Source organism: Triticum dicoccoides, chromosome 1B, assembly GCF_002162155.2.
Source record: "Triticum dicoccoides isolate Atlit2015 ecotype Zavitan chromosome 1B, WEW_v2.0, whole genome shotgun sequence".
Classification (NCBI taxonomy): Eukaryota; Viridiplantae; Streptophyta; class Magnoliopsida; order Poales; family Poaceae; genus Triticum; species Triticum dicoccoides.
In genome coordinates, this window is record NC_041381.1 from 7,903,683 (window position 1) to 7,926,428 (window position 22,746).

General features: G+C 41.5%; 2 long non-coding RNA genes and 1 pseudogene across 2 annotated transcripts; 2 read left to right on the top strand and 1 right to left on the bottom strand.

Moving 5' to 3' along the window:
- Positions 1-12,954: 12,954 nt before the first annotated feature.
- LOC119315140 lies at positions 12,955-20,351 on the top strand. Its single transcript, XR_005152593.1, has 10 exons — positions 12,955-13,086; positions 13,221-13,371; positions 13,950-13,987; positions 14,062-14,219; positions 14,314-14,376; positions 14,494-14,570; positions 16,630-16,727; positions 16,792-19,113; positions 19,306-19,377; positions 19,464-20,351. It is a non-coding gene; the product is annotated as an uncharacterized LOC119315140 (long non-coding RNA).
- Positions 14,589-17,660, bottom strand: LOC119315104 (annotated as a pseudogene).
- Positions 20,352-20,668: 317 nt separating the features above from the next.
- On the top strand, positions 20,669-21,713 carry LOC119298936. Its single transcript, XR_005146036.1, has 3 exons — positions 20,669-20,837; positions 20,925-21,099; positions 21,438-21,713. It is a non-coding gene; the product is annotated as an uncharacterized LOC119298936 (long non-coding RNA).
- The last annotated feature ends 1,033 nt before the right edge of the window (positions 21,714-22,746 follow it).

The window sequence follows — 22,746 nt, forward strand, 5'->3', positions numbered from 1 at the left end:
TGGGGAACGTAGTAATTTCAAAAAAATCCTACGCACATGCAAGATCATGGTGATGCATAGCAATGAGAGGGGAGAGTGTTGTCCACGTACCCCCGTAGACCGAAAGCGAAAGCATTAGGACAAAGTGGTTGATGTAGCCGTACGTCTTCACGGCCCGACCGATCAAGCACCGAAACTACGGCACCTCCGAGTTCTAGCACACATTCAGCTCGATGACGTTCCCCGTACTCCGATCCAGCAGAATGTCGGGGAAGAGTTCCGTCAGCACGATGGCGTCGTGACGGTCTTGATGTTCTACCGTCGCAGGGCTTCACCTAAGCACCGCTACAATATTATCGAGGAGGACTATGTTGGAGGGGGGCACCGCACACGGCTAAGAGATCAATTGTTGTGTCTATGGGGTGCCCCCTCCCCCGTATATAAAGGAGTGGAGGAGGGGGCTGGCCAAGGGGGGTGGCGCGTCCTAGCGGGGGAGTCCAACCCCCACTGGGAGTAGGACTCCCCCCTTTCCTATTAGGAGAGGAAGAGGGAAGGACGAGGAGGGAGGGATGAAGGAAAGGGGGGGCTTCCCAATTCGGATTGGGCTTTGGGTGGGGTGCCCCCTCCTTTGCTCCTCTCCCCTCCTTTCCACTAAGGCCCAATAAGGCCCATATACCTCTCGGGGGGTTCCGATAACATCCTGGAGCTCCGGTATTGTCTCAATCTCACCCGGAACCTTTTCGGTGTACAAATATAGTCGTCCAATATATCGATCTTTATGTCTCGACCATTTAGAGACTCCTCGTCATGTCCGTGATCACATCCGGGACTCCAAACAACCTTCGGTACATCAAAATTCATAAACTCATAATAAAACTGTCAACGAAACCTTAAGCGTGCGGAACCTACGGGTTCGAGAACTATGTAGACATGACCGCGACACGATTCTGGTCAATAACCAATAGCGGAACCTGGATGCTCATATTGGCTCCTACATATTCTACGAAGATCTTTATCGGTCGAACCGCATAACAACATACGTTGTTCCCTTTGTCATCGGTATGTTACTTGCCCGAGATTTGATCGCCGGTATCCCAATACCTAGTTCAATCTCGTTACCGGCAAGTCTCTTTACTCGTTACGTGATGCATCATTTCGTAACTAACTCATTAGTTGCATTGCTTGCAAGGCTTATAGTGATGTGCATTACCGAGAGGGCCCAGAGAAACCTCTCCGACAATCGGAGTGACAAAACCTAATCTCGAAATATGCCAACTCAACATGTACCTTTGGAGACACCTGTAGAGCTCCTTTATAATCACCCAGTTACGTTGTGACGTTTGGTAGCACACAAAGTGTTCCTCCGGCAAAAGGGAGTTGCATAATCTCATAGTTATAGGAACATGTATAAGTCATGAAGAAAGCAATAGCAACATACTAAACGATCAAGTGCTAAGCTAACGGAATGGGTCAAGTCAATCACATCATTCTCCTAATGATGTGATCCCATTAATCAAATGACAACTCATGTCTATGGTTAGGAAACGTAACCATCTTTGATTAACGAGCTAGTCAAGTAGAGGCATACTAGTGACACTATGTTTGTCTATGTATTCACACATGTATTATGTTTCCGGTTAATACAATTCTAGCATGAATAATAAACATTTATCATGAAATAAGGAAATAAATAATAACTTTATTATTGCCTCTAGGGCATATTTCCTTCAGTCTCCCACTTGCACTAGAGTCAATAATCTAGTTCACATCACCATGTGATTTAACACTAATATTCACATCTGCATGTGATTAACACCCATAGTTCACATCGTCATGTTACCAGCGCCCAAAAGGTTTTACTAGAGTCAATAATCTAGTTCACATCGATATGTGATTAACACCCAAAGAGTACTAAGGTATGATCATGTTTTGCTCGTGAGAGAAGTTTAGTCAACGGGTCTGTCACATTCAGAACCGTATGTATTTTGCAAATATTCTATGTCTACAATGTTCTGCATGGAGCTACTCTAGCTAATTGCTCCCACTTTCAATATGTATCCAGATTGAGACTTAGAGTCATCTGGATCGGTGTAAAAGCTTGCACCGATGTAACTTTTTACGACGGGTTCTTTTATCACCTCCATAATCAAGAAATATTTCCTTAGTCCTCAGTAAGGATATTCTTGACCGCTTTCCGGTGAGCTACTCTTAGATCAAAATTGTAATCCCTTGCCAAACTCAGAACAAAGTATACAATAGGTTTGGTACACATCATTGCATACTTTATAGAACCTATGACTGAGGCATAGGGAATGCCTTTTCATTCTCTTTTTATTTTCTGCCATGGTCGGGTTTTGAGTCTTACTCAACTTCACACCTTGCAACACAGGCAAGAACTCCTTCTTTGACTGTTCCATTTTTGAACTACTTCAAAAACTTATCAAGGTATGTACTCATTGAAAAAACTTATCAAGCGCCTTGATCTATCTTTATAGATCTTGATGCTCAATGTGTAAGCAGCTTCACCGAGGTCTTTCATTGAAAAACTTTTATTCCAGTATCCTTTTATGCTATCCAGAAATTCTATATCATTTCCAATCGACAATATGTCGCTCACATATACTTATCAGAAAGGCTCTAGTGCTCCCATTCACTTTATTGTAAATACAGGCCTCACTGCAAGTCCGTATAAAACCATATGCTTTGATCAACTCATCAAAGCATATATTCCAACTCTGAGATGCTTGCACCAGTCCATAGATGGATCGCTAGAGCTTGCACATTTTGTTAGCACCCTTAGGATTGACAAAACCTTATGGTTGCATCATATATAACTATTCTTTAATAAATCCATTAAGGACTGCAGTTTTGACGTCCATTTACCAAATTTCATAAAATGTGGCAATTGCTAACATGATTCATATAGACTTAAGCACTGATACGAGTGAGAGAATCTCATCGTATTCAACACCTTGAATTTGTCGAAAAAACGTTTTGCGACAAGTCGAGCTTTGTAGATAGTAACACTACTATCAGTGTCTGTCTTCCTCTTGAAGATCCATTTATACAATATGGCTTGCCGCTCATCAGGCAACTCCACCAAAGTCCACACTTTGTTCTCATACATGGATCCCATCTCAGATTTTCATGGCCTCAAGCCATTTCGCGGAATCTGGGCTCATCATCGCTTCCTCATAGTTCATAGGTTCATCATATTATAGTAACATGACCTCCAGAATAGGATTACCGTACCACTCTGGTGCGGATCTTACTCTGGTTGACCTACCAGGTTCGGTAGTAACTTGATCTGAAGTTTCATGATCAATATCATTAGCTTCCTCACTAATTGGTGTAGGAATCACATGAACTGATTTATGTGATGATCTACTTTCCAATAAGGGATCAGGTACAATTACCTCATCAAGTTCTACTTTCCTCCCACTCACTTCTTTCGAGAGAAACTCCTTCTCTTGAAAGAATCCACTTTAGCAACGAATATTTTGCCTTCGGATCTGTGATAGAAGGTGTACCCAACAGTTTCCTTTGGGTATTCTATGAAGACGCACTTCTCCGATTTGGGTTCGAGCTTATGAGGTTGAAACTTTTTCACATAAGCATCGCAGCCCCAAACTTTAAAAACGACAACTTTGGTTTCTTGCCAAACCACAGTTCATAAGGCGTCGTCTCAACGGATTTTGATGGTGCCCTATTTAAAGTGATTGCAGTTGTCTTTAATGCATAACCCCAAAATGATAATGGTAAATTGGTAAGAGACATCATAGATCGCACCATATCTAATAAAGTGTGGTTACGATGTTCGAACACACCGTTATGCTGTGGTGTTCCAGGTGGCATGAGTTTGTGAAACTATTCCACATTATTCTAACTGAAGGCCAAACTCGTAACTCAAGTATTCATCTCCACGATCAGATCATAGAAACTTTATTTTCTTGTTACGATGATTTTTCACTTCACTCTGAAATTCTTTGAACCTTTCAACTGTTTCCGACTTATGTTTCATCAAGTAGATATACCCATATCTGCTCAAATCATCTGTGAAGGTCAGAAAATAATGATACCCACCACGAGCCTTAATACTCATTGGTCTGCATACATCAGCATGTATTATTTCCAACAAGTCAGTAGCTCGTTCCATTGTTCCAGAGAACGGAGTTTTACACATCTTGCCCAAAAGGCACGGTTCGCAAGCATCAAATGATTCATAACCAAGTGATTCTGAAAATCCATCTTTATGGAGTTCCTTCATGCGCTTTACACCGATATGACTCAAAAGGCAGTGCCACAATAAGTTGCACTATCATTATCAACTTTGTATCTTTTGGCATCCATATTATGAATATGTGTATCACTACGATCGAGATCCAACAAACTATTTTCATTGGGTGTATCACCATCGAAGGTTTTATTCATGTAAACAGAACAACAATTATTCTCTGACTTTAAATGAATAACTGTATTGCAATAAACATGATCAAATCATATTCATGCTCAACGCAAACGCCAAATAACATTTATTTATGTTCAACACTAATCCCGAAAGTATAGGGAGTGTGCGATGATGATCATATCAATCTTGGAACTACTTCCAACACACATCATCACTTCACCCTCAACTAGTCTCTGTTTATTCTGTAACTCCTGTTTCAAGTTACTAATTGTTAGCAACCAAACAAGTACCAAATATTCAGGGGCTACTATAAACACTAGTATGGTACACATCAATAACCCATATATCAAATATACCCTTGTTCACTTTGCCATCCTACTTATTCACCAAATATTCAGGGCATTTCCGCTTCCAGTGACCATTTCCTTTGCAGTGTAAGCACTCAGTTTCAGGCTTTGGTCCAGCTTTGGGCTTCTTCCTGGGAGTGACAACTTGCTTGTCATTCTACTTGAAGTTCCCTTTCTTTCCCTTTGCCCTTTTCTTGAAACTAGTGGTCTTGTCAATCATCAACACTTTATGCTCTTTTCTTGATTTCTACCTTCATCGATTTCAACATCACGAAGAGCTTGGGAATCGTTTTCGTCATCCCTTGCATACTATAGTTCATCACGAAGTTCTAGTAACTTGGTGATGGTGACTAGAGAACTCTGTCAATCACTATCTTATCTGGAAGATTAACTCCCACTTGATTCAAGCGATTGTAGTACCCAGACAATCTGAGCACATGCTCACTAGCTGAGCAATTCTCCTCCATCTTTTAGCTATAGAACTTGTTGGAGACTTCATATCTCTCAACTAGAGTATTTGCTTGAAATATTAACTTCAACTCCTGGAACATCTCATATGGTCCATGACGTTCAAAACGTCTTTGAAGTCCCGATTCTAAGCCGTTAAGCATGGTGCACTAAACTATCAAGTAGTCATCATATTGAGCTAGCCAAACGTTCATAACGTCTGCATCTGCTCCTGCAATAGGTCTGTCACCTAGCGGTGCATCAAGGACATAATTCTTCTATGCAGCAATGAGGATAAACCTCAGATCACGGATCTAATCCGCATCTTTGCTACTAATATCTTTCAACATAGTTTTTCTCTAGGATCATATCAAAAATAAACATAGGGAAGCAATAGCGCGAGCTATTGATCTACAACATAATTTGCAAAATACTATCAGGACTAAGTTCATGATAAATTAAAGTTCAATTAATCATATTACTTAAGAACTCCCACTTAGATAGACATCCCTCTAATCATCTAAGTGATCACGTGATCCAAATCAACTAAACCATGTCCGATCATCACGTGAGATGGAGTAGTTTTCAATGGTGAACATCACTATGTTGATCATATCTACGATATGATTCACGCTCGATCTTTCGGTCTCAGTTTTCCGAGGCCATATATGTATATGCTAGGCTCGTCAAGTTTAACTTGAGTATTCCGCGTGTGCAACTGTTTTGCACCCGTTGTATTTGAACGTAGAGCCTATCACACCCGATCATCACGTGGTGTCTCACCACGAAGAACTTTCGCAACGGTGCATACTCAGGGAGAACACTTACACCTTGAAATTTAGTGAGAGATCATCTTATAATGCTACCGTCAATCAAGCAAAATAAGATGTATAAAAGATAAACATCATATGCAATCAAAGTATGTGCCATGATATGGCCATGATCATCTTGCGCCTTTGATCTCCATCTCCAAAGTACTGTCATGATCTCTATCATCACCGGCACGACACCATGATCTCCATCATCTTGATCTATATCAATGTGTCGTCACATGGTCGTCTTGCCAACTATTGCTCTTGCAACTATTGCTATCGCATAGCGATAAAGTAAATCAATTATTTGGTGCTTGCATCTTATGCAATAAAGAGACAACCATAAGGCTTCAGCTAGTTGCCGATAACTTCAACAAAACATGATCATCTCATACAACAACTTATATCTCATCACGTCTTGACCATATCACATCACAACATGCCCTACAAAAACAAGTTAGACATCCTCTACTTTGTTGTTGCAAGTTTTACGTGGCTGCTACGGGCTAAGCAAGAACCGTTCTTACCTACGCATCAAAACCACAATGATAGTTTGTCATGTTAGTATTGTTTTAACCTTCTCAAGGACTGGGCGTAGTCACACTCGGTTCAACTAAAGTTGGAGAAACTGACACCCGCCAGCCACCTGTGTGCAAAGCACATCGGTAGAACTAGTCTCGCGTAAGCGTACACGTAATGTCGGTCCGGGCCGCTTCATCCAACAATAACGCCGAACCAAAGTATGACATGCTGGTAAGCAGTATGACTTGTATCGCCCACAACTCACTTGTGTTCTACTTGTGCATATAACATCTACGCATAAAACTAGGCTCGGATGCCACTGTTGGGGAACGTAGTACTCTCAAAAAAATTCCTACGCACACGCAAGATCATGGTGATGCATAGCAACGAGAGGGGTTAGTGCTGTCCACGTACCCTCGTAGACCGAAAGCAGAAGTGTTAGAACAACACGGTTGATGTAGTCGTATGTCTTCACGGCCCAACCAATCAAGCACCGAAACTACGACACCTCCGAGTTCTAGCACACGTTCAGCTCGATGAAGTTCCCCGTACTCCGATCCAGCAGAATGTCGGGGAAGAGTTTCGTCAGCACGACGGGGTGGTGACGATCTTGTTGTTCTACCGTCGCAGGGCTTCGTCTAAGCACCGCTACAATATTATCGAGGAGGACTATGTTGGAGGGGGGCACCACACACGGCTAAGAGATCAAGAGATCAATTGTTGTGTCTATGGGGTGCCCCTCTCCCCCGTATATAAAGGAGTGGAGGAGGGGGCCGGCCAAGGGGGGTGGCGCGCCCTAGGGGGGGAGTCCAACCCCCACTGGGAGTAGGACTCCCCCCTTTCCTATTAGGAGAGGGAGAGGGAAGGAAGAGGAGGCAGGGAGGAAGGAAAGGGGGGGCCGGCCCCCTTCCCAATTTGGATTGGGCTTGGGGGGGGGGCGCCCCCTCCTTTGCTCCTCTCCCCTCCTTTCCACTAAGGCCCAATAAGGCCCATATACCTCCCGGGGGGTTCCGATAACCTCCCGGAGCTCCCGTATTGTCCCAATCCCACCCAGAACCTTTCCGGTGTCCAAATATAGTCGTCCAATATATTGATCTTTATGTCTCGACCATTTCGAGACTCCTGTTCATGTCCGTGATCACATCCGGGACTCCGAACAACCTTCGGTACATCAAAATTCATAAACTCATAATAAAACTGTCAACGAAACCTTAAGCGTGCGGACCCTACGGGTTCGAGAACTATGTAGACATGATTGAGACACGATTCCGGTCAATAACCAATAGCGGAACCTGGATGCTCATATTGGCTCCTACATATTCTACGAAGATCTTTATCGGTCAAACCACATAACAACATACGTTGTTCCCTTTGTCATCAGTATGCTACTTGCCCGAGATTTGATCGTCGGTATCCCAATACCTAGTTCAATCTCGTTACCGGCAAGTCTCTTTACTCTTTACGTAATGCATCATTCCGTAACTAACTCATTAGGTATATTGCTTGCAAGGTTATAGTGATGTGCATTACCGAGAGGGCCCAGAGATACCTCTCCGACAATCGGAGTGACAAAACCTATTCTCGAAATATGCCAACTCAACATGTACCTTTGGAGACACCTGTAGAGCTCCTTTATAATCACCCAGTTAAATTGTGACGTTTGGTAGCACACAGAGTGTTCCTCCGGCAAAGGGGAGTTGCATAATCTCATAGTTATAGGAACATGTATAAGTCATGAAGAAAGCAATAGCAACATATTAAACGATCAAGTGCTAAGCTAACGGAATGGGTCAAGTCAATCACATCATTCTCGTAATGATGATCCAGTTAATCAAATGACAACTCATGTCTATGGTTAGGAAACTTAACCATCTTTGATTAACGAGCTAGTCAAGTAGAGGCATACTAGTGACACTATGTTTGTCTATGTATTCACACATGTATTATGTTTCCGGTTAATACAATTCTAGCATGAATAATAAACATTTATCATGAAATAAGGAAATAAATAATAACTGTATTATTGCCTCTAGGGCATATTTCCTTCATTTTCATCAAATTTTATTTCTTAATGGACTTGATTGACACTTCCTCCATTTAATACATATATACCGGTTACAGTTGAAGAGAGTTTCCATGTTAATTGCAGGGAAATTCGGCTAATGTTAATATTACAACACGTACAGACATGGGACCACCATTGGCTTATTACCTGGCTACAAACATAGACTATGTGTACTCCGTTGACAATATCCATTTGTTGGAATGACCCACAAATTTCACCATTCGCCATTCATTGCCTGCAATCTAGGGCCACGACACCAAGATGATCCTAACACTAGTAGAAAACAGGGCTTTGGTTGAGGCCAGGATAACGGCATTAATCCCGGTTCACTCACAAACCGGGACCAAAGGGTGCATCAGTCCCGGTTCATGAGGCCAGGGCGCCGGCCGGGCCTCGGGGGCCATTAGGTCCCGGTTCGTCTGACCCCTTTGGTCCCAGTTCCAGACATGAACCAGGACCAATGGGCCTCGCTCCTAGCCCGGCACCTTTAGTCCCGGTTGGTGGCTGGAACAGGGACCAAAGGTTGTCCTTTAGTCCCAGTTTTAGCCACAAACCGGGACTAAAGAGAGGCCTATATATACCCCCGCCCCTCCCCGCGAACAGAGCCACTGCTCAGGTATTACTCCACTCAGTCGGTTTGTGGTGCTCTAGCTCACCTCCTATGCACATGAGGTGTTCGATGAAGTGCCTGAGCCACACTTAAGCTTTCTCCTCTCAAAGCTCCTTGTCCAAGCTCCATTTTCCTCAAGATTTGTCTAGGTTTGGCGGTCTTTCCTGTCCCGTCCCCGTCCTCACTGTCGTTGATCGCCCGCACCGATCTCGTCGCCGGCACCACCATGGTGAGCCTCCTGTTCTTATCTTCTTTTTTAAAAGAAAAAATTCTTAGTTGTATGATTTAGATAGATACTTGTATAATTTTCTTACTTTTATTATTTTTTGTTATTATATAGTGCGATGGTTTTGGTATCTGCCTCCGTCGGCCCTCATCCTATCAATGATTCAAATGTGGTATATATTATCTTCTATAACTAATTGTTTCATTTAGTGTTTATGACAATTATGCCGACCAACGTGACATGGATGCTTTTATCTAGGAGGTATGTGAACCAGAAATTCCAACAGACCCTATTGTCGAGAGGTTAAATTTAGTTGAAAAATAAAACAATTACTTGAAGAAAAAATTGAAAAGAATTGAGGAGGAGAAGATGAAATTGGAGTTGCGTGTTGTGGATGCCGTCGATGATCACAAGATCAATATCAATGCAATGCGCTTGAAGATTAGAAAGATTAGAAAATATGCCATTCATACCGAGGCTTGTTATCATTACACCGTTGGATCAATTGTTACCTTAGTTGCGATTATGATCGCATTTGTTGTTGCATTGAAATGTTTTACATAGTTTCAATGTATGGTTTAATTAGGTGCTCTAGAGAGCTATATGTTGTTCAATGAGAACTATGTATGAACTTGATGTATTTATTTTTTCAATAATAACATTTGATCACTACTATACTTTGGTTTTAATGTGATGATGAACTTTTGTTAATTTGGTCACTTCTCTATTCATGATGTTCTGTAATGGTTTCTGATGCACTTAATTATATATAATGCACACAGATGAACCGACAATGGATGTACGGTGACAACGCACCTCCGAGTACATTAATGGCATGCATAATTTTCTCGAAGTGGCTAAGGCAAACAAGCAGAATGGTTTTATGTGTTGTCCATGTCCTATCTGTGAGAATACGAAGTCTTACTCTAACCCGAAAACTCTTCACATCCACCTTCTTGAGAAGGGTTTCATGCCACACTATAATATTTGGACCAAGCACGGATAAAGAGGGGTTATGATGGAAGACAACAACGAAGAAGAGGATGATGACAACCTTTTCAGAGTTCATTTATAGTGCTTTTCAATTTTAGGGTCATTTACTTAAAAAAAATAATTAGTAAATGAGCTAAAAAATAGCAAATGAAGGCAGAAAGGGCTGAAAGTCGATGACGTGGCTTTGAATGGTGCATAATGAACACATACCAAGTCTGGAGTTGTACTAAGTTTAAAAAAATGAAATGCCTTTGTAACAGATGAGTTATCGTCCGAAACCCTGATACTTCAAAAGAGATTGTCCATTTTTACACAAAGTGCATCCAGTTTTTGCCGTAACCCTCTCTACTTTTCCACATGCTATGTGGGTGGAATGATGATACCATGCCAACTTTCAACCTTTTCAGAGTTTATTTGTAGTGCTTTTTAGTTTCAGGATCATTTAGCAAAAATAATAATCAGTAAATGAGCTGAAAATTAGCAGATGAAGGCAGAAAGGGTTGAAAGTCGATGACGTGGTTTTGAATGATGGATAATGAACACACAACAAGTCTGGAGTTGTACTAAGTTTAAAAAATGAAATGCCTTTGTAACAGATGAGTTATCATCCGAAACCTTAATACTTCGAAAGAGATTGTTCATTTTCTACATGAAGTGCATCCAGTTTTTGCCGTAACCCTTTGTACTTTTTTGCACATGCTATGTTGGTGGAATGATGATACCATGCCAAATTTCAAATTTTTCAGAGTTCATTTGTAGTGCTTTTAAATTTCAGGGGCATTTAGCTAAAAAATAATCAGTAAATGAGCTGAAAATTAGCAAATGAAGGCATAAAGGGTTGAAAGTCGATGACGTGGCTTTGAATGGTGCATAATGAACACACAAAAAATCTGGAGTTGTACTGAGTTTAAAAAAATGAAATGCATTTGTAATAGATGAGTTATCGTCCGAAACCCTAATACTTCGAAAGAGATTGTCCATTTTGTACACGAAGTGCATCCAGTTTTTGCCGTAACCCTCTGTACTTTTTTGCACATGCTATGTGGGTGGAATGATGATACCATGCCAACTTTCAACCTTTTCAGAGTTCATTTGTAGTGCTTTTCAATTTTAGGGTCATTTTAGCTAAAAAAATAATCAGAAAATGAGCTGAAAATTAGCAAATGAAGGCAGAAAGGGTTGAAAGTCGATGACGTGGCTTTGAATGGTGCATAATGAACACACAAAAACTCTGGAGTCGTACTAAGTTTTAAAAAATGAAATGCCTTTGTAACAGATGAGTTATTGTCCGAAACCCTGATACTTCGAAAGAGATTGTCCATTTTGTACACGAAGTGCATCCAGTTTTTATCGTAACCCTCTCTACTTTTTTGCACATGCTATTTGGGTAGAATGATGATACCACGCCAACTTCCAACATTTTCAGAGTTATTTGTAGTGCTTTTCAATTTCAGGGTCATTTAGCTAAAAAAATAATCAGTAAATAAGCTGAAAATTAGCAATTAAAGGCAGAAATGGTTGAAAGTTGATGACGTGGATTTGAGTGATGCATAATGAACACACAACAACTCTAGAGTTGTAGTAAGTTTAAAAAAATGAAATACCGTTGTAACAGATGAGTTATCGTCTGAAACCCTGATACTTCGAAAGAAATTGTTCATTTTGTACACAAAGTACACCAAGGTTCGAAAGATAGTTATAGAGCTAGAATGAAATCAATGAGGTCATACGAAGAAGTAAATGAAGATAGAGATGACACTAGCGATATTCATCAGCAAGGAGTATGTACATGCATAATGATTAAGTTTGAACCTGCTATGTATCCATGAAAACTCGTGTTTGATTCATCAAACTAATTTTTCTGAGGGAAAAATAATTTTCCTTTAGCGGGAAATCAAACCATGAAAACTCGTGTGTGATTCATCAAACTATTTTTTTCTAAGGGAAAAACTAATTTTTCTTTAGCGGGAAATCAAACCAACACTAATAAAAAAGGTGTCTAGCACCCTATTCGTTTCTAGACCAAGAAGCACATAGCAATGAGCTAAAACTAACTCATGAAGCTAAGGTACCCACCATAACTTGTTGGAATTGCCTGAATCATGAATGTAAGAAGGGATCAACAGAGTGAATTGCAAAAAATATCGACGTTGAACCACAAGTCTACGTAATTTGTATCCGCCCGACCAGCCTGCCCATGTCAGCCTGTTAATATTTTGTTAGAAAGACCATGAATATTTTCTATACACTGGACAATTTTTAGATACATGGCAAACAGATTTTAAATGCTATAAGATAATTTTTTTTGAGAAAGGGATGAATTGCTAAAACACATGATGATGAGAAAAAAGACTATGAGCATTTGACAATACTAATAAAAAAAGAACGGACACCAAGCAAAAAGAACACAAAAAAACTCCAGCAGACTTGAGGGCTTTCTTTTTGGGCCAACGCCAGCCGACAGAAGAAAACACTAGATTGGATTGCGGCCCATGAGTGAGCCATATTTCTTTTTGGGCCGGGCTCCGGCCGAGGCAGGCCGTACTCCGGCCACCGACGCGTCCCGGTCGGCGTCCTCGCCCTTGCTTCCAACTCCAAGCCCAAGCCGCATCGACCGTCCTCCTCCAGGTCGCGAAGCCCCACCACCGTGCAACTCCCTCGATTCCCAGTGCCTCAGGTTAGTTAGTAGGTGCTGCCTCATGCTCTCCTAATCTAATGGATCCTACAACTTCTGGTGATTGACGCCATGGCCATGGATGAGGAGACTTCGGTGGCTGCTGCTGATTTGGATGGTTTGAGCATCGATTTCAGGGACAAGAGTCACAAATTTGGAGGAGGGAGGCCACCGCACGCTACCTATTCGACGAAATGCCTACAAGGCCACAACACACCGCATCGACGTCTTCTTCTCCCCCTCTCGCCGGCAAGGAGACGACACCCATCTAAAAGGCTTGCTGAGAAGGTATTGCCGAATCCTGAATCTAGCCCAAGTGCTTTCATACACCTTTGGATTATTTTCTCTTCTCATTCTTTCATACACCTTGCTGAGAAGGTCATTTTTGTACAGTTTCATAATTTCTTGTTAGGTAAAGGTTGTGTTCTTATCTGCTTAGGTTACTTGTTATAGAGACTGCTGATATGGAAGGCTAGCAAGTTCTTGACATGGACAAGGCAGAATTGCGAATGCTATTGTTGCTCCATGCTCCTGGCCTTAGTTAAATTAATCTAGTCGGTTATCCTGTAGCATTTAATCATTCTTTTCTGCGGCAGCAACCTATTTGTCTAGTTCTAGTGCTCTAATCTCTATGCTCCACATGCTTTTCTACTGGTATGGACGGCAGTGTGACATGCTGTACAACAAAACATACAATCTTGACCAAGTTTCTTTCGCATCACAGAGAATGAATGATCCTCAACAGACTGTATGTTGCCTTAGTTTCATATAGGGTTCTTGGTTGCTAGATTCTGATACCTAGCTCCCAGATTTATGTTGAAGTGTCCTTCATTTAACAGATGACTGCAATGAGCCAATGATTGCAGGATTGATGAAAAGATTTTCAGGATTGAAGATATGATGGGTATGATGAAAAGATTGTCAGGATTGAAGATAATTTCATCTGAACCCATACCTGCTTTCATAATTCTTGTGCAGAAGGATGAACTAGGACTGCCTGCAGTGCTTTGTTTGTGCATGTACAAATTCGTTGTATTTTTCCTCATATATCACTGCCAGTCGTTGAAGAATGGTAAATGGACCTGTTCTCTATGCGGTTGTACATCTTGTTCTTAGTATGTCTGTGATTACAATAGGTGAGTTGAATTTTTAGGTGAATCGGTACCTACTTTTCTGGTAAAAATATTATGGGATATGTTCATACCAAACTCTTCATGTCTATGATTGCAGTAGCTTAGCTCTCACTGTTATCGGTCACCTGGGACTTTGCATATCATATCATCTCATCCTTTGGTAAGTTTTTATTAGGCATGAAGAAAAAAGAAGGTTGTATCTTTGTCCCATTTCAATCTCGCCAATCAATGTTTGAAATTTAGTTTAGTAGTAAATTATTTGTTGTTCCATCTGAAGGACGAGGGCTACATACTCCTGGATACAATGCTCCATGATAAGGATAAGGACTTCATACTCTTGCCCTACAGCCCCATGTAAGTTCTTTTGCTTAGTCCTATGGTAATTTTCCTTTTTTATGCACCTAGCTTTGTGTGTTTATATTTATTTGTTCTTGTTTACGCATCAACCACTTACAATGAGTCATGAACTCATCCCGAGGCATAGGGAGGGAAAAGAATCAATGGACACTCGGGATATTTGCGCTGCGTAAACCGTTGCAGCTTTTCTGCTTTGTTCTCCTCTTTACTTAAACAACTCATTAGCTCAACTAGCTAACATAAAGATCGTAATCTTGCGCCATGACCAAGCTTTACGGACATGCCATCCCACGTTCCTTGACCATGTCTCAAGTTCTGAGCCGCTACAGCCGATACTCGTGCCATCCCACGGGGCGATCGTAATAGCATGCAACTACTGATCTGGCCATGTCGTGAACAGGCTCATGCTGCATGGACTGGTTATTGATTTTGCTAGAAATAAAACCTACGAGATGACATGAGATGATTACAGACTTCAACATATATGGATGGTATATGAGTGGCTCGAGGAAAAACATAAACCTAAATCGGCTTCCGCAATGATAGACCTTGGCTTCTCACTAGAATTCAGATCATATATCAACATGCATCACTCCCTTGCTGTAATGTAAGTGCGCTGAAAGGCATGGGGCAGGAACTAGAAGAGGGTCGCTGGATGAGTGTTTGGTATGCCTCTCGCATGGCTGGCCTTGCTTGTGGAGAAGATTCCAAGCAAGAAAAGGCCAGCTTGATGAGCAGAGCTAAGCTATTCTCTTCTGTTGCTGTTGGTGTTGTCGGCCGTTGGTCTAGAATATCTTTTACCAGCATAGCTTGTTCCCCGCTTGACAAACTACCGTCTAATAGATCCCTTGGATGCTTCCCCATCACTAGCTCTAGCATAACCACACCAAAGCTATAGACATCACATTTTTCCGTCACAACAGATGTGTACGAGAGTTCTGCACAGAATCAAAACATTAGAACTAGGAACAAATAGATAGAGATAAATGCTTCAGATCTGAGAAGGAAGGTTATACTAGTACATACCCGGAGCTATGTACCCATACGTCCCTGCTAGTGCACTCCAGTTTGATGAATCAGGCTTAAGAATCCTTGTTGTGCCGAAATCCGAGATGAAAGCCTTGAAGGTGGCATCAAGTAAGATGTTGTTGCTTGTTATATCTCGATGGATTATAGGTGGACTGCATTCGTGGTGCAAATAAGATATTGCTTGAGCCACATCCTTTGCAAGAGAAATTCTCTACTGCCAATCAAATTCCTTTGCCAGCACCTCATTTTGCAATGTTCGGTGGAGGCTGCCCTGCTGAATGTAGTCATAGACAAGAAATTTATATGCTGGATGGGAGCAGAACCCATACATTTTTACAATGCTTCTTTGTCGGATCTGCGATAAGATTTCCATTTCTATGCGAAACCTTCTTTCGTCATCCAGCTCTACTTCGGTCTGATGAAGCTTCTTCACAGCAACTAGCTGCCCGTCTTGAAGTTGTGCCTTGTAGACTTTGCCGTATCCTCCTGTTCCAATGATGTACTTGTTGTCGAAGTCTTCAGTTGCCCGTACAATATCATCAAATGACAATCTTCCATCAAAATTCCAAACAGAAAATAGGTCCCTTGCTTCAGCATTGACACATTCTTGTGATTTTCTTTTGTTATGGTTAAGAATTATTAAGACAACAATTGCAGCAACAATGGTGAAACCCACCACAAGATCAATGGGCAAAAGCAAACCATGTATCTTCCATTTATGGGGACCAGCTACTGGAGTTGAATAACAGGGTGGCAGGCCATAAAGGTTACAACATAGACCTTTATTGGGAAGAAACCAACTTGTAGAAGCATTTTGGAGTAGCCGTGCTGTTGGGACCAGTCCTTCCAAGTCGTTGTAGGACACATCGAGTGTTGAAAGGCTCACCATGCTTGCAAAGGAGGATGGAATGCTACCACTGAACTGATTATGTGATAAATTCAGAAATTCTAGCATCTCCAACTTCCCAAGTTGCTGCGGCAACACACCACTTAGGTTATTATTGCTCACATCTAACATGATCTGCAGGCCTGCTACATTTCCAATCGCACCAGGCAAACTACCACTCAAGTTGTTGTTGTTGATCTTCAAGGACAGTAGATTCATCCAGGCCCCTAGTTCCTCAGGTATTACTCCACTCAGTCTGTTCCCAGATATATCAAGGTATCCTAAATTGGTTAGCTTTTCTAGCTGTGTAGGTATGGATCCAGATAATTGGTTCGACGACAAGTTCAGGCTATATAGGTTTGCTAAAGTGCAGATTTCTGGTGGAATCTCCCCGGTGAGATGATTAGAATTGAGTGTTAGTACTACTAGGTTGGACAATTTAGAAAGGACCGGAGGTATGTTACCCGTGATCATGTTTTTTGCTAGATATAGTTGTGTTAGTTGGGTACATGCACCTAGATTTGGTGAGATCTTGCCATAGAGTCTATTCGATGCCAAGCGCATTTTTATAAGTTGTGGATACACCCCAAAATGTTGAGATATATCTCCTGTTATTTGGTTCCTCTGAAGGTCAATTCGGACCAAACTTGTACATGTCTTTAAACTCACTGGAATGGGGCCACTGAACTTATTAGAAGAGACATAGAAATATCGAAGTTTGCCGCCTGAACATATATTTGCGGGTAAAGGTCCTGAAAGTGAGTTGCTAGACAACCCAAGTTCAACAAGGCTTATGAGTTTTCCGAATTCTTGAGGAAGAGAACCTGATAATTTGTTATCAAAGATTTGCAGCTTTTGGATGCTTTGCAAATTCCCAAAAGTTTTTGGTATTGATCCCGAAATTTGGTTATGATACAAACCTAAATATTTGAGGTTTAGTAGATTGCCAATTTCCTGGGGGATGGAACCAGTTATCTGATTTTCAAAGAGGTATAGTAGTGATAGCTTGGTAATATTTCCTAAGCTGTGTGGAATGGAGCCAGATATGTTGTTGTCGGACAAGTCTAATTCTTGGAGATTCAGCAAGTTGCCAAGTTCTAAAGGTATTGGGCCTATGCTTTGATTTTTGTAGAGATAAAGGGTGTTCATCTTGGTGAGGTTGGTTATGGATATTGGAATTGGACCTAAAAAATCATTTGAACTAAGATCAAGAATTTGCAAATGGACTAGCCTACCTAGTTCTTAGGGTATAGGTTCCGAAAGTTGATTATCAAACAGGCCCAAAGCATTTAGTTGGGTCAGATTTCCAATGGTTTTTGGTATCATGCTGCTTAAGGTGTTGTTGCTTAGCTGTAGAATTTGTAGGTTGACAAGCCTTCCAATCTCCTCAGGAATGGGGCCTGATACCATGTTTTGGTGAATGACAAGATTGATTAACATTGTTAGGTTGCCCATAGACACAAGGATATGTCCTGTGAGTCTGTTAAATGAGAGATCAAGTTAGGTCAGACTCTGCAGTCCACCAAACTCAAACGGAATTTTCCCTTTGAGATGGTTGAAGCTGAGGTCAAGATAAGATAGTGATGATAGAGAACTGATATTAGCTGGTATTGGACCATGGAGACTGTTGTTGCCGAGGTTAATATATGTGAGGAATGGAAGAGCCGAGAAGTTGAGCTCACCAAGCTGGCCATGGATGCCACCATCTGGCAGGTAGATGTTGGTCACCGCCCAGGGCATGCGGCGGCCATGGCGAACTGCCGTGCACATGATGCCCGTCCAGTTGCAGGGGCTAGTCTTTTCCTGCCAAGAGCTCATCTGCAGCTGTGGACTTGCAAGTGCAGCTTTCCAGTGGAGAAGAGCCATTTGTTGAGACCTCAGTGAGATCCCTCCATGGTGAGCCGCATGTGCTTCTTGCAAGAGAAATAGGCAGCTCACCAGCAGTGAGCAGAGGTACGACATAGGTCGCATTTTGCTGCTTAGTGTTTGCATCTGGAATTCAATAATGTGTTTTGTTGGGGATGTGATTCAATACACAATGCAACTCCGTCGATGAGTATTTAACCAGTGCCATCCATTGTTACAACGTCCCCCAGTCAACACACAACAGTTTAGTGGAAGCATTGTTTCCAGTATATAATGGAAGCAGCACAACAGTTGAGTGGAAGATTTTTTCGAAAAGAGTTGAGTGGAGAGGCTGCACAAAAGTTGAATGCGAGCCTTTTTCTTTCCTTTGGCAGCTACTGCTGGGCTGTCTGTTTTTCTTCTTCAGTGTGGCTATCTCTTCAATACTTTTTCCCTCCCTCTACAACTTATGCACTGAATGGATTTGAGTTAATATTTCAGTAGAGTGTTCATTTGATATTATCTGATTATCTCCTGTGATTGGTTTGACAGTACTTCCTGTTCATTTAACTTGTAACTGCTTCAGGTATGGCAATTCCAGGAAATTGAAGCGGCTTGCCTTAATCTATCTCTCTACATGCAATTCTAATGTTTCCCTTATTCGCTTTAGCTGGTACATAGAACAAAAGATTTAGCTCAAGGACCCGTGACTTGTGGCGCATCGCAAGTGATTAACTGTGGGGAAATTAATTTCCATGCTGGAATTCTATTCTGTCGGAGGTAAAAACAAAGCTTTATGTGCTGAATTTTGGTTAATATAAATCCTGGACCGCAAGTCTTGTTGGAAGTCATGTGCCTGAGTAAAAAAATGAGCAGTGGCTGCAGCCTCTGGAATTCAAAGCATGCCCTCTGTAAATAAGACCATTTAGATCACTACTTTAGTGATCTAAACGATCTTATAAAAATTTGCAGAGGGAGTACAAACAAGCAGCATCATGACCACACTGACTGAAGAAAAGGTCCAAGCTCAAGTGGGTTTATTCGGTAAATTTCTACCACTACTAACGCTTTCTTTATGTGTTGATTGCCGTGTATCATCCAACAAGCCAATGTTCCCACGTATTCTTTAGGTGCGTGGGCGTCTGGTCTTCATGGCTGCATTCCAAGTCCCAATGACGCAATATATCCTCCCGGAACTTAACCAAGTAGTTATCATATGCTTTATTTTAGTTTGACTAGCAGAGTGTTTTGCATCTGCTCTAATTTGATAATCGACTCGTTGAATTGGCGTGTAACCCTTGTCGAGAAAGGAACACTGCTCTGCTTTGGGCACACACATCTGTCTGTTTAGAAATGCACACACACAATTCAGTTCGACGAAAAATCTCAAAAAACTGCATATATTACTTCTTGAAACTGTATATACTCATTATGTCGGTATCTACTCTGCATATTAGCCTTTTCTTAAGTCAAACTTTGTAAATTTTGACCATATTTACTGCAAAATTTTGTTAACAACTTTAATACCAAATCAATACTATTGGATTAATCATTGAATATATTTCGCATCATATACTTTTATTATTATAAATGTTTATATCATTTTCTAAACTTGATCGAACTTTCTAAAGTTTGACTTAAGGAGAAAGCAAATATGCAGAGTGAATGAAAACAGAGGGAATATCTTCTTTCTTTTTGCCCCTCGGCCGTTCGGATTTACCCTTTTTGCGGGCATTTTCTAGTCATGAGTGACAGATTGTAGGCTCAACAAGTATATGACCTGGGATGCGGCGTCTTGGGAGCGGGTAAAGCCTCGACCAGATGCCGCTCTTGTCTCCCTCTCCATGCCATGAAGGTTGCGCTCGGGCAGAGGACGCTTGCTGCCACTTCGAGCCTAGTGGTAAGGCCTCGATCGACCAGGTACCATGGCAAACTTACATTAGGCCGAGCGGGAGCCTATGCTCCTAGGCAATTTCTAACTTTCCAGCTTTGAAAAAATATTAAAAGAATATTTTAAAAATGTTCATATATACACCATAGTTATAATTATAAATGAAGATAAAAATAAAAAATAAAATAGGTAATTGGTTTTTTAAAAGTCCGATAATAATAATAAAAAATAAAACTAAAAAGCCAGCCACCTTGAACCAAAAAAATCAGTAAAAACTTAAAAACCAAATAAAAACAAGGTAAACTGGCCATGGGCCGGGCCATAGCAGTGAGCGGCAAACAAGAATTGGCCCCTATCACTCACTTGGGCCACACGTTTTTTTTGGTTTGGTTCGCTCCTGGCAGCCCGCCCCGTCGCCGTCGTCTGTCCTCAAGCCATGCCGGCCGAGCTCCCGGCGGCCGACCCCCAGCTGCGTCCGCGCCACGCCACGACCCCCCACCACGGAGCTTCGGGCCGCGCCCGCGCCAAATGTTGTGACTGTCGTGCCCGCTCGCCGGACAGCTCCACGACAACGCCACCGACCACGCCTGCGAGCTCTGCTGTGACAAGCTAGGTGCTCTTCTCAATGTCTCGTGATTTATGCGATAAGAGACAATCAGGTTGTTGCTGCTGATTTTGGTGGTTTGAGAGTCGATTTCAGGGGCAGGAAGAGGATTCAGAGGCATAAAGATTAGTTACCGCACACCACCTGTTTGATGAAATGCCCACAGCACGACGCTGCGGCGTCTTCTTCTCCTTTCTTAGCTGGTGCTTGCCGGTCCACGCTGCCACCCATCAATGTTGAAAATTCACCATCTAAAAGGTTGTCTGAGAAGGTATTTCTTAACTCTTAAATTGTGTGTTTCGGGCTTAATTTCATGGTACATACCTATATTGTTGGTGTGAACTATTGAGCTTATGCTAGCTTGATCTTACTACCAAAAGAAGAAGATTGCGCATACCATTTGCATGCCAAACATGTGCTATATGATGGATTTGATCCTGCGCTTTTGAAACAATTACCGATTGACCGTCTTGGTCCTTTCATGCCAGCACATACTTTGCTTCATTTCAGTTCCAATTAATATCTATGCTTGTGTCTCAACCAGTAGACTATGCTTGTGTCTCAACCAGTAGACTAATTTTCTATGCTTGCTTTCCGCTGCTTGTGCAGGAGAATGAACAAGGACTGCCTACAGTGCCGCACACGTCATTTCGTACCTGAAACTAAAAAGCTATGGTGTTGGTTTGATCTTGATGTAAATGTTCGGCGCTTTGTTTGTGCATGGACAAATTTTTGTATCTTTCCTCATATACCAATGGTAAATGGAGCCGTTCTCTATATGGATGTGCATCCTGTTCTTAGTATGTCTGTAATTACACTAGCTTAGTTGAATTTTGAGGTGAATCATACCTAATTTTCTATTAAAAAGATTATGGGATATTTTCATACCAGACTCTTCATGTCTATGATTGCACTAGCTTAGCTCTCACTGTTGTCTGTCACCTGGGCTTTTCATATCATCTCATCTCATTCTTTCTTAAGTTTTTATTAGGCATGAAAAAAGAAAGAAGGTTGTATCCTTTTTCTATGTCAATCTCACCAACCAATGCTTGAAATTAATTGTAGTAGTAAATCATTTGTTGCTCCATCCTAAGGACAAGGACTCCAAGGAAAAGGACTGCAATCCTCTGTAAGTCCTTTTACTTAGTACAGTGGTAATTTTTCCCTTTTTATGCACCTAGATCCGTCAGTTTACATTCATTTGTTTATGTTTGGGCATCAACAGATCAAAACTTCATACTTAGTACAGTGGTAATTTTCCCTTTTTATGCCCTACAACCCTCTCTAAGTCCTTTTACTTAGTACTGTGGTAATTTTCCTTTTTGTATGCACCTAGCTCTGTGTGCTAAGATTATTTGTTCCTGCTTACGCATCGACCATTGTGATCGTTCCTGCTTGGTCCAAGGCATTTTATCCTGATCACTATGGCCGCCTGATATCGCGTCAGTTTTGGACTCCAAATTCGTCTTCAGGTTCATGGGAGCATAAGTAGATAAAAAGAGACAAATATTTGTACACCATTCCAAGTACCCTTGCAGACAACAGCCGAAAGAAAGTGATAAATATAAGCATAGACACATTACATTTTACAAGCAACCGGCAAAACAAATTATATTTATGCCTTGTTAGAAATCAGGAACTAACCAAATAGAGAAATATCACGAACATGGGGCACTAATTTTTACGTGACATCCCGAGGTATATATTGTTGGAGGAAACGGGTGGGAGAAGAATCAGTGAACACTTAGGATATTTGCGCTGCGTAAAACTTTGTAGCTTTTCTGCTTTGTTCTCCTCTTTATTTAAACATAATCGTAAAAAAAGTGGGTTTTTTAGTGCTGGGCCTAGCAAAAGAGAAATCGCCTTATACTAGGCCCTCCAACTTCTTAAGAGGTTTACCTAAAATTTTCACGCTCAA